Raw genomic sequence first — 13,566 nt, forward strand, 5'->3', positions numbered from 1 at the left:
TGACCTTTATCATGGATTTCCCTTGTGGTCTGATCAGCCTCAGGGGAGGGCCATTCGGATAATGAATTTGTGATACTGGTTTTAAGGTAACGTAATTATGATGGAGTTTATATCTCTTTGACATAATTGTAGTTTGAAACACAGAGGAGAAAGTGGAAGTGAGGCAGGACAAATTATGGGGAGCGGAGGAATAAACTCTAGTGAGGAAGAGGAAGAGGTTCAGGATTCTGTTGTAAACACTGACTGTGAAGGTTTCGAACTGGCTACTATTGATTTGGTATTACAACAGAAACAGAAATCCTATTTATAATCGATAATAAATAGGGAAGATATGGTCCTTTTGAGGTTTGGACAGGACATACTTTAAGCCAATGGGGCAGGAAAATACATTGAGATAGAAAAATAGTGATTTTATAAGCCTTAAAATTATTAATGAAAATAAATAAGTTGCAGTTCTTAGGGATGGTAAATTACTATAGATACTGTATCCCACACTATGCAACATATATTAAATTATTGATGTTATTGTTAGATAAAATACAGTGGACTCCTGAAGGAGAGATTTCATTTTCTGTAGAAAGGATATGATATGGCTAGCATTCGTTTTGGCTTCATTTGATCATTAGAAGATTTTTATTTAAATGGACAGGGATATATGATATCTGTGGTGATTCAGGATTATTGATAGGATCGAAATAACCTTCATTAACCTATGTAAGGATTTAGAAATTACCACCAAAGACATGTTTTTTCAAAAAATCCACGAGTTCAGATAAAGCCAAACAGTGAGACACTTAGTTAATATTTGGAAACAACACATAGTTGTTACTGACTGTTATGAGAAAGAGCGACAGACAGATAGGGGAAAAGGCAGACGGAGGCACCCTCCCCTGAACTGCTGAGACCTTGAAGGTTTAAGAGCAGAGAGGAGAAGGTGGAGAAGGGGGGCCAGGAAATGAGCTAGATAGGAGTGACAAAGAATTGATACAGGATAGACATGAACGGACACTCAAGAGAGAATTGGACATGTGGAGAATGAAAGGGGCGCTCCTACATGATAATGTCAGACATAAGGATAATTTACTAATCTTACCTAAGTCATTGTTTAGAGATTCGGCAAGGTTGTTACCTGGGCAGAGCCAGGTATCAAAGGGGGGATGGGTAAAGTTGTGATCTAGGATAGGACAGGGCCTAGGGGGGCCTAGGATAGGACACAGCATAAAAGATCACTTTATCTGGATAAACAGGGAGTGTAGTGAAGGTAAAGGTTTCAGTTAACACTCTAGTGCCATTCCGGGTCCCAGACAAAACAGGTACTGACAGCAGAGTCGTCCAGAGCCAAGGACCGGTGCGGATAGTGCAGACAAAAGATCTGAAGGAAGTGATTGAGGTGGAAACGGGTTATTGGGAATCTAACCTATGGTTAGAATGGATTCAGTATACAGCCAGATCAGTAGCGAAAGAAGAATGTTAGGCCTACGCCACAGCAATACCTCAGTTGATAACCATTCCCTTTCCATCTGATGGAATTGATTCACTGAGGGGAATGTCCTGAATGGTAAAGTGTTCATGAAGGCAGGGAAGCCAGACAATGACAGTTGCATTGATCTGCTTTATCTATATCCCCATGTACCCAGGAGATCCAGATTCCCCATTTCACAGTTACAGGAGGACATTATTATTGTATGGCTCGCTACATCACACACGGATGGGACATATGGGGCAGTAAGAACATGCAATAGGACAGAGAATGTTACAACCGACAAGACAATGAGGGACTTGATGGGCAGATGAAAAGGCTTAAAGTGTGGAGGTATGAAGCTTTGGCCTAACCTGCCCACCAATTGGACCGGTAGTTGTGCACTAGTGCAGTTAGGCATGCCCTTCACCCTTACCCAGAGCCAGGTAGAAGAGAGAGAAGGAGTGTGTCATGTTTTGTCATTGATTATCATGTCTTGTCCCTGTGCTTCCCCTTCTATTCGTTTCCCTCTGCTGGTCTTATTAGGTTCTTTCCCTCTTTCTATCCCTCTCTCTCCCCCTCCCTCTCTCACTCTCTCGCTCTCTCTTCTCTCTATCGTTCCGTTCCTGCTCCCAGCTGTTCCTATTCCCCTAATCAATCATTTAGTCTTCCCACACCTGTTCCCGATCCTTTTCCCTGATTAGAGTCCCTATTTCTCTCCTTGTTTTCCGTTCCTGCCCTGTCGGATCCGTGTCTATAATTCACCGTGCTGTGTCTATGTATTGCCCTGTCGTGTCGTGTTTCCCTCAGATGCTGCGTGGTGAGCAGGTGTCTGAGTCTGCTAGGTTCAAGTGCCTTCCCGAGGCAACCTGCAGTTCTTGATCAAGTCTCCAGTCTGTTCTCGTCTTTACGAGTAGTATTATGCCTTTTGTTTTGTAAAGTATCTTTACTGGATTAAAAACTCTGTTTTCGCCAAGTCGCTTTTGGGTCCTCATTCACCTGCATAACAGAGTGCTCCGTCAGGATCTTTTGACCCTAGAGTTTACATTGATAGCATTGGAGTTCCAAGGGGGTTACCTGATTGGTTCTGGATTGGAATCAAGCATCTTCTGGTGATAACAGCTGCAACTAGGTTGATGGGATAACAGAATAGAATAGCCTTGGATATGTTACTGGCTGAAAAGGTTGGGGGGTGTATGAGGTTCGGAGCAGAATGTTGTAATTTCATCCCCGATGACACAACTCCAGACGGATCAGTGACCAAGGCCCTGGCAGAGAACTGGAGTAGATAATGCTCTAACAAATAGGTTTGATAGTGTGTCTGGGAAATGACAACATTTCATGATCACTGTGTTTTGCACAACCTTCACCTGTGTGACTGTGTTAGTTTTGTGCGGATGTTGTAAGAAAGCTTCTCATTTCTAGGACTCTGAAGAAATCGATGACGAAATAGATGGTGAGATACGGACCGATTCCGAGCTCTGACCAGTGGGATGAAGAATACAGACTTCCAGGCCTAGGAGAAGGCTCTGTGTCTTTTCATTACGAGGAGCCTACGTTTGATGAGACCATTTTTGATGTTTAGGTTTCCTTGTTTTGATGTTTAGACTGTTTCTTTGATGAAGATTATAACAAAAATCCTGATAAGAAGAGTTATGATTCTGATTTAGGCCTAGAACAGTCAATGTAATTACATATATTGGTAGCTGTTAGTTTGATTTTGGATAACAATAGATATTTCTAATAAAAATAGGTGTGATTTTTAATATTTAATCAAAGTGTGGATTGTTATCTAATAAAAATAGATGTGCTTGTGTGTATAATATTTAGTCAAAGTGTGGATTGTTATGAGATTTTTTATGAATAATGACTAAATTATGTATACATTTAATGTAGAATTATAACTGGTGCGTATCAGGGAGGGAAACGAGTGGAAGACAGCGTTCAGTACCACCACAGGGCATTATGAGTACTTCGTCATGCCGTACGGGTTGATGAATGCTCCATCAGTCTTCCAATCCTTTGTAGACAAGATTTTCAGGGACCTGCACGGGCAGGGTGTAGTGGTGTATATCATGACATTCTGATTTACTCCGCTACACGCGCCGAGCATGTGTCCTTGGTGCACAAGGTACTTGGACGACTGATGGAGCATGTCAAGGCTGAGAAATTCCTGTTCTTTCAGCAGGCCGTCTCCTTCCTAGGGTATCGCATTTCCACATCAGGGGTGGAGATGGAGAGTGACCGCATTGCAGCCGTGTGTAATTGACCAACACTCACCACGGTTAAGGAGGTGCAGCGATTTTTAGGGTTTGCCAATTACTACCGGAGATTTATCTGGGGTTTTGGCCAGGTGGCTGCACCCATTACCGCACTGCTGAAAGGGGGTCCTGTAAGGTTGCAGTGGTCAGCTGAGGCGGACAGGGCTTTTGGGCAGCTAAGAGATCTGTTTACTTCGGCTCCTGTGCTGGCCCATCCGGATCCCTCTTTGGCATTCATAGTGGAGGTGGACGCATCCGAGGCTGGGATAGGAGCCGTGCTCTCACAGCGCTCTGGCACGCCATCGATACTCCGCCCCTGTGCTTTCTTCTCGAAGAAGTTCAACCCAGCGGAGCGTAACTATGATGTTACGGACTGGGAGTTGTTGGCTGTGGTTAAGGCATTGAAAGAGTAGAGACCTTGGCTTGAGGGGGCTAAATACCCTTTCCTCATCTGAACTGACCACCGCAACCTGGAGTACATCCGGGCAGCGAGGAGACTGAATCCTCGTCAGGCAAGGTGGGCCATGTTCTTTGCACATTTTGTGTTTACCCTGTCCTACAGACCAGGTTCCCAGAATAAGAAGGCAGACGCACTGACATTAAATATCCCTTTGAGCATGGTGAGGTTATTAATTAGACTTGGTGTATCAATTCACCCAGTTACTACAAAGATACAGGTGTCCTTCTTAACTCAGTTGCCGGAGTGGAAGGAAACCGCTCAGGGATTTCAGCATGAGGCCAATGGTGACATTAAAACAGTTACAGAGTTTAATGGCTGTGATAGGAGAAAACTGAGGATGTACAGAATAAAAAATATTCCAAAACATGCATCCTGTTTGCAATAAGGCACTAAAGCAATACTGCAAAAAATGTGGCAAAGACATACACTTTTATCCTGAATGCAAAGCATTATGTTCAGGGCAAATATAACACAACACATCACTGAGTACCACTAGGACAACCAGTTGGACAATAACCTAAAACACAAGATCAAATATACACCGGAGTTGCTTACCAAGACGACATTGAATGTTCCTGCGTGGCCTAGTTACAGTTTTGACTTAAAATCTTGAAAATATATGGCAAGACTGTCTAGCAATGATCAACAACCAACTTGACAGACCTTGAAGAATTTTAAAAAACAATAGGCAAATATTGTACAATCGAGATGTGCAAAGCTCTTAGAGACTTACACAAAAAGACTCACAGCTGTAATCGCTGTCAAAGGTCATTCTTACATGTATTGACTGAGGAGGTTGAATACTTATCTAATTAAGATATATTAGTGTTTCAGTTTCATTCATCTTAAAAAATATATATATAATTGTTCTTCCACTTTGACATTACAGAGTATTTTGTGTAGATCATTGAAAAAAAATACACAATTAAATCCATTCTAATCCCAATTTGTAACACAACAAAATATGGAAAAAGTCAAGGGGTGTAAATACCTTCTGAAGGCACTATATGTACATGCATCCATGCAGATATAGGCAAGAAATCTTGCACACGTGCACAAACACACACACGCACACACACGCACACACGCACACACACACACACACACACACACACACACACACACACACACACACACACACACACACACACACACACACACACACACACACACACACACACACACACACACACACACACACACACACACACACACACACACACACACACACACACACACACACACACACACACACACACACTGTATAAATCAATCCATGGAGGCTGAGCCTAGGATAAATACTTCTGCTGTGGCTCCCTGCATCATTACTATTACTTAGGCCTGTGTTTACAATCATCATAACCATTAACACCAAAATCAACTGAATCCATCTGTAACCATCAGCATCGTTAATAGTTGTTCCTTTGTTTAGTGTACTGTTGTGTATACAGGCCTGTAGAATGTAGCGCTCATGGTCCCAGGGTAGAGGCTTTCATCTAGGTATTTAATTAGGCTATTAAAAAGTCAACACAGAGTAGACTGGCTTTAGGCAGAGAGGCTGTTGATGTCAACACTTAATAACACTTTGTAAAGCTGTAAGAAAACCTCTGATTTCTACTGATCCGTATGATAACAGTTGGGTTTGTTTGCTCATGACTTGGGGTTGTGGTTTGGGAGGGAAGTGGTAAACACACACAGACACACAGGTATTAAAGTGTAGGAAGCATGAGTTTTTACTCACCAACGTAACAACACAGTTTGGTCAAAGACTTAGTAACTTAGTTGTAGTCACAATCTACAGTGCCTTGCGAAAGTATTCGGCCCCCTTGAACTTTGCAACCTTTTGCCACATTTAAGGCTTCAAACATAAAGATATAAAACTGTATTTTTTTGTGAAGAATCAACAACAAGTGGGACACAATCATGAAGTGGAACGACATTTATTGGATATTTCAAACTTTTTTAACAAATCAAGAACTGACAAATTGGGCGTGCAAAATTATTCAGCCCCTTTACTTTCAGTGCAGCAAACTCTCTCCAGAAGTTCAGTGAGGATCTCTGAATGATCCAATGTTGACCTAAATGACTAATGATGATAAATACAATCCACCTGTGTGTAATCAAGTCTCCGTATAAATGCACCTGCACTGTGATAGTCTCGGAGGTCCGTTAAAAGCGCAGAGAGCATCATGAAGAACAAGGAACACACCAGGCAGGTCCGAGATACTGTTGTGAAGAAGTTTAAAGCTGGATTTGGATACAAAACGATTTCCCACGCTTTAAACATCCCAAGGAGCACTGTGCAAGCGATAATATTGAAATGGAAGGAGTATCAGACCACTGCAAATCTACCAAGACCTGGCCGTCCCTCTAAACTTTCAGCTCATACAAGGAGAAGACTGATTAGAGATGCAGCCAAGAGGCCCATGATCACTCTGGATGAACTGCAGAGATCTACAGCTGAGGTGGGAGACTCTGTCCATAGGACAACAATCAGTCGTATATTGCACAAATCTGGCCTTTATGGAAGAGTGGCAAGAAGAAAGCCATCTCTTAAAGATATCCATAAAAAGTGTTGTTTAAAGTTTGCCACAAGCCACCTGGGAGACACATCAAACATGTGGAAGAAGGTGCTCTGGTCAGATGAATCCAAAATTGAACTTTTTGGCAACAATGCAAAACGTTACACAGCCCATCACCCTGAACACACCATCCCCACTGTCAAACATGGTGGTGGCAGCATCATGGTTTGGGCCTGCTTTTCTTCAGCAGGGACAGGGAAGATGGTTAAAATTGATGGGAAGATGGATGGAGCCAAATACAGGACCATTCTGGAAGAAACCCTGATGGAGTCTGCAAAAGACCTGAGACTGGGACGGAGATTTGTCTTCCAACAAGACAATGATCCAAAACATAAAGCAAAATCTACAATGGAATGGTTCAAAAATAAACATATCCAGCTGTTAGAATGGCCAAGTCAAAGTCCAGACCTGAATCCAATCGAGAATCTGTGGAAAGAACTGAAAACTGCTGTTCACAAATGCTCTCCATCCAACCTCACTGAGGTCGAGCTGTTTTGCAAGGAGGAATGGGAAAAAATGTCAGTCTCTCGATGTGCAAAACTGATAGAGACATACCCCAAGCGACTTACATCTGTAATCACAGCAAAAGGTGGTGCTACAAAGTATTATCTTATCTTAAGATTTGCAGTGGTCTGATACTCCTTCCATTTCAATATTATCGCTTGCACAGTGCTCCTTAGGATGTTTAAAGCGTGGGAAATCTTTTTGTATCCAAATCCGGCTTTAAACTTCTTCACAGCAGTATCTCGGACCTGCCTGGTGTGTTCCTTGTTCTTCATGATGCTCTCTGCGCTTTTAACGGACCTCTGAGACTATCACAGTGCAGGTGCATTTATACGGAGACTTGATTACACACAGGTGGATTGTATTTATCATCATTAGTCATTTAGGTCAACATTGGATCATTCAGAGATCCTCACTGAACTTCTGTAGAGAGTTTGCTGCACTGAAAGTAAAGGGGCTGAATAATGTTGCACGCCCAATTTTTCAGTTTTTGATTTGTTAAAAAAGTTTGAAATATCCAATAAATGTCGTTCCACTTCATGATTGTGTCCCACTTGTTGTTGATTCTTCACAAAAAAATACAGTTTTATATCTTTATGTTTGAAGCCTGAAATGTGGCAAAAGGTCGCAAAGTTCAAGGGGGCCGAATACTTTCGCAAGGCACTGTATATAGTTACCTATAACTACAAACATAGTTTGTAGTAGATATTGTTGGAACTACCCACAAAGAACTAATTCTCAAAGTCATATGAAGAACCGTTGCTCACTAGCTAATCCCAGCTGGCTAATGTTCTCTACTAGCCATGCTAGCATGTAATTACATTCCAAACCAAGTGTTGGCGCTGGTGAACTACAATGTACATCCACAAAGAAGAAACCATATAAATGAATGCGGAAAAACTGCAACTTTCTCTCCTGTGCATTTGATAGTGGAAGCCGAGCGAGTGAGTGTTGTAGTAGTTTTGTTGTTTGTAACTAGTGCAGCAATACCCACATAGTGCAGTTATATCCACAAGGACTGGGTTACTACTTATTTGTGGCCCAAAAACGAGTAGCAAGCTTTGAAGTCAGAATGGTTTGTCCGGTTGAAACGAGCAGATTGGAGTATGGGAACCATGCACACATCTACTGTATGCGATGCTCATTTCACCCCGGAGGACTTTCAATGGCTTAGTATAACCAGTGGAAGGCAGGATTCGGAATTAGACTCTGACTGAAACCAGGTGCTGTGCCGATCACGAATGTGAAGCCTGTAACCTCTATATCCTACAGACCTACCAGTACATTGTGAGTGTCAGCAGTGACAGAGATAAACCGGGTAAATAATATTGCTATTGGATCAGCTAGCAGATGCTCCTTCTGAAGTCCCTCTGTACTTTATATCTGCTGACTTTTTTGTTGTGTTCTGTGGGTTCCTGCCTGTGCTAGTTTCAATATATTTATAGCTAACCCCATCTGTGGTTGTTCTCTGGCTAACTACTTAGCAATATCGACCGTGGTGGTTGGCTATCTAGCCTAGTTAGCTGGCTAGGCTAACTAGCAGGCTAAAATAACTATCTTTAGCTGGCTGGTTTGCTGGCTAAGATAACTATATATACTGGTAACATTATTTTATAACTGGTTAGATGGCATTAATTTAATTTCAAAACTTTACTTTAATGTAGCTATAAGCTAGGTGTAGATAGCAACTGGCTGACTCACCCAGTGCTAAGCTAGTAGGGCTAACACTGGCAGACTAGTTAGCTAGCAACCTTCCAAGCTGATTTGTAACAATAAATTAATAAAGTATTTAAAAAATAAAATAATGTATTTCACCTCTATTTAACCTGTTACTCCTACCCCCTACTTTTTCGAACATTCTGTTAAAAATCGCGCAATATTTCAGCGCCCTGCTGCTCATGCCAGGAATATAGTGTATGCATATGATTAGTATGTGTGGATAGAAAACACTCAGACGTTTATAAAACTGGTTAAATCACGGCTGTGACTATAACAGAACGTGCGTTTCATCGAAAAGTGCAGGAAAATCTGATCACTGAAAATGGAAAAATATATCCATGCGCGACTTGAACCCATTGATAAAGGTGAACCACATTTAATGGGGCTGAGGTTGCAATACTTACAGCTTCCAAAAGTTGCCTAGAGTCTTGTCATTTGACTGCTATTTGTTTCTTGGTCAAACAGACGCAAGGCAGCGCAGTTCTTCCGGTCTCCAACCAGATATTTTGGTTTACCCGGACATTATTTCCAGACGGACAGCTAAAGAATATACTTCGCCTCGTGATCAATTTGATCGCTTATTAATGTTTACTAATACCTAAAGTTGCATTACAAAAGTATTTCGAAGTGTTTTGTTGTTACGAGTAAATGAGTGAAGAGGTGTGGAGTCAGGCGCAGAGAGCAAAAGATGTGGGAAAAACAACACGCTTTAATGTCCTGGAAACATAACATGAACAAAAGTGGAAACACAAAATGAACAGAAATATAAACGGACAGCCGAGCAGAACAGAACACAAACAACGGATCGGCGATAGCTAGTAGACGGGCGACGACGACCGCCGGCGCCACCCGAACAAGAAGGGGAGTCACCTTCGGTAATATTCGTGACAGTACCCCACCGCCGACGCTGGCCTCGGGGACGACCCGGGGGCCGAGGCGCTGGGCGATCTGGACGGAGGCGATGGAATTCACTCAACATAGATGGGTCTAGAATATCCCTCACCGGAACCCAGCACCTCTCCTCCAGACCGTACCCCTCCCAGTCAACGAGGTACTGCAAGCCCCTCACCCGGCGTCTCGAGTCCAGAATAGCTCGTATCTTGTACGCCGGGTTCCCCTCGATGTCCAGAGGGGGCGGAGGAACCTCCGGAACCTCATCTTCCTGCATGGGACCAGCTACCACCGGCCTGAGAAGAGACACATGAAATGAGGGGTTAAAACGATAATACGAAGGAAGTAATAATCGATAACAAACCTCATTTATTCTCCTCAGGACTTTAAATGGCCCTATACACTGCGGACCCAGCTTCCGGCAGGGCAAGCGGAGAGGCAGGTTTCGGGTCGAGAGCCAGACCCTGTCCCCAGGTGCAAACACGGGGGCCTCACTGCGGTGACGGTCAGCGCTCTTCTTCTGCCTTATACTCGCTTGGCGTAATGACTCTTGGACCGCCCTCCAGGTCTCCTTAGAGCGCTGTACCCACTCCTCCACCGCAGGAGCCTCAGTCTGGCTCTGATGCCACGGTGCCAGGACTGGCTGGTACCCCAACACGCACTCAAATGGTGACATGTTGGTAGAGGAGTGGCTTAGTGAGTTCTGGGCTATTTCTGCCCAGGGAATATATCTCGCCCACTCCCCTGGCCGGTCCTGGCAATACGACCGCAGAAACCTACCCACCTCCTGGTTAACTCTCTCCACCTGACCATTACTCTCCGGGTGATACCCTGAGGTCAGGCTGACCGAGACCCCCAGACGTTCCATAAATGCCCTCCAAACACGGGAGATAAATTGGGGGCCCCGATCAGAAACTATATCCTCAGGCACCCCGTAGTGCCGGAAGACATGGGTGAAAAGAGCTTCCGCAGTCTGTAGGGCCGTAGGGAGTCCGGGCAATGGGATAAGACGGCAGGACTTAGAGAACCGATCCACAACGACCAGGATTGTAGTGTTACCCTAAGAGGGGGGAAGATCAGTAAGAAAATCCACCGATAGATGGGTCCACGGCTGTTGTGGAACGGGAAGAGGTTGTAATTTACCTCTTGGCAGGTGTCTAGGAGCCTTACTCTGAGCGCACACTGAACAGGAGGAAACATAGAATCGCACATCCCTCCTCAAAGTGGGCCACCAGTACTTCCTCTCAAGACCTCTCACTGTCCTATAAATACCTGGGTGACCCGACGAGGGTAGACAATGAGCCCATCGAATCAATTGATCACGGACAGCCAGTGGCACGTACCTACGACCCTCCGGACACTGTGGAGGCGCAGGTTCCCCCCTTAGCGCCCGCTCGATGTCCGCGTCCACATCCCATACTACTGGTGCCACCAGCTTAGCTGCCGGAATGATGGGAGTAGGATCGATGGACCTGTCCTCAGTGTCATAGAGTCTTGACAGCGCGTCAGCCTTAGTGTTGAGGGAACCTGGTCTATACGAGATAGTGAAACGAAATCTAGTGAAAAACATGGCCCACCTTGCCTGACGAGGATTCAGTCTCCTAGCTGATCGGATATACTCCAGCTTACGATGGTCAGTCCAGATAAGGAAAGGGTGCTTAGCCCCCTCAAGCCAGTGTCTCCACACCTTCAGGGCCTTAACCATAGCCAACAACTCCCTATCCCCCACATCATAATTCCACTCCGCTGGCCCGAGTTTCTTCGAAAAAAAGGCACAGGGGCGGAGCTTCGGTGGCACACCCGAACGCTGTGAGAGCACCGCTCCAACCCCAGCCTCGGATGCGTCCACCTCTACTATAAACGCCAAAGAAGGGTCCGGATGTGCCAACACCAGCGCCTCAGTAAACATCGCCTTCAACTTATGAAAAGCTCCGTTCGCCTCTGCTGACCACTGCAAACGCACCGGCCCCCCCCTTCAGCAGTGAGGTAATAGGGGCAGCTACCTGACCAAAACCCTGGATAAACCTCCGGTAGTAATTGGCAAATCCCAAGAACCGCTGCACCTCCTTTACCGTGGTCGGAGTCGGCCAATTACGCACAGCCTTTACGCGGTCACCCTCCATTACCAAACCAGAGCTGGAAATGCGATAACCCAGGAAGGAAACTGATTGTTTGGAAAACTCACATTTCTCCGCCTTCACATACAGGTCATGCTCCAGCAGTCGTCTAAGAACCTTGCGCACAAGAGATACATGCGCAGTGCGTGTAGCGGAGTAGATCAAAATATCTTCAATATACACCACTACACCCTGTCCGTGCAGGTCTCTGAGTATTTCATCCACGAAGGATTGAAATATAGCTGGAGCATTCTTTAAACCGTATGGCATGACGAGGTACTCATAATGGCCCGACGTAGTGCTAAATGCAGTTTTCCACTCATATCCCTCCCGAATACGCACCAAATTATAAGCACTCCTGGGATCCAGTTTAGTGAAGAACTGCGCTCCGTGAAATTATTCCACTGCCGTAGCAATGAGAGGTAATACACGGACGTAAACCACCATCTTTTTTCTTCACAAAAAAGAAACTCGAAGAGACAGGTGACATGGAGGGCCGAATGTACCCCTGTCCCAGAACCTCGGTGATATAAGTTTCCATAGCCACCTTCTCCTCCTGGGACAAAGGATACACATGACTCCTGGGGAGTGCAGCGTTACCCTGGAGGTTTATCACGCAATCCCCCTGCCTATGGGGTTGTAATTGGGTCACTTTCTTTTTACTGAAAACGATAGCCAAATCGTCATACTCAGCTGGAATGCGCACGGTGGAAACCTGGTCTGGACTCTCCACCGTTGTCGCACCGATGGAAACCCCTACACACCTGCCTGTACACTCATCAGACCACCCCTGTAGAGTTCCCTGTTTCCACGAAATCGTAGGATTATGAATAGCTAGCCAGGGAATCCCCAGAACAACTGGAAACGCAGGTGAATCGATAAGGAACAAACTAATTCGCTCCTTGTGATTCCCCTGCGTAATCATCTCCAACGAAATTGTGGCTCTCTTCACCAGCCCTGACCCTAATGGTCGACTATCTAAAGAGTGCACGGTAAAAGGGGGGTCTACTTTTACTAACGGAATCCTCAACCTCTGAGCGAGTCCGCGATCTATAAAGTTTCCAGCTGCGCCTGAATCTACCAGTGCCTTATGCTGGAGAGAAGGAGAATAATTAAGGAAACAAATTAATAGGAACATGTGACCAACAGGAAACTCTGGGAGAGTGTGGTGCTTACTCACCTGGGGTGACCGATGAGTGTTCTGCCTGCCCTCACGATTCCCAGATGAATTCCTCCTGCGCGCTCCTCGTCCCCTGTCTAAGATGGATCAATCTCTCACCCGCCGCTCGACCTTCTGGAGGGTGATCGAACACGGCCCTGAAACGGTGGATGAACTCCGGGTAGTTGTCCTTCGCTGAGTCGGGTCCGTTCCAGACCGCATTAGCCCACTCCAGGGCTCTACCGGTCAGGCAGGTGATGAGGACCCCTACTCTCTCCTCCTCTGAGGGGGCCGGCCGAACGGTGGCCAGGTAGAGGTCTAATTGCAGCAGAAATCCCTGGCACCCCGTCGCTGCTCCATCGTAATTCCTCGGAGGCGTCATGTGCAGAGCGCTGGAACCGGATCCAGATGGGG

This window comes from Oncorhynchus gorbuscha, linkage group LG05 (genome assembly GCF_021184085.1).
Source record: "Oncorhynchus gorbuscha isolate QuinsamMale2020 ecotype Even-year linkage group LG05, OgorEven_v1.0, whole genome shotgun sequence".
Lineage (NCBI taxonomy): Eukaryota > Metazoa > Chordata > Actinopteri > Salmoniformes > Salmonidae > Oncorhynchus > Oncorhynchus gorbuscha.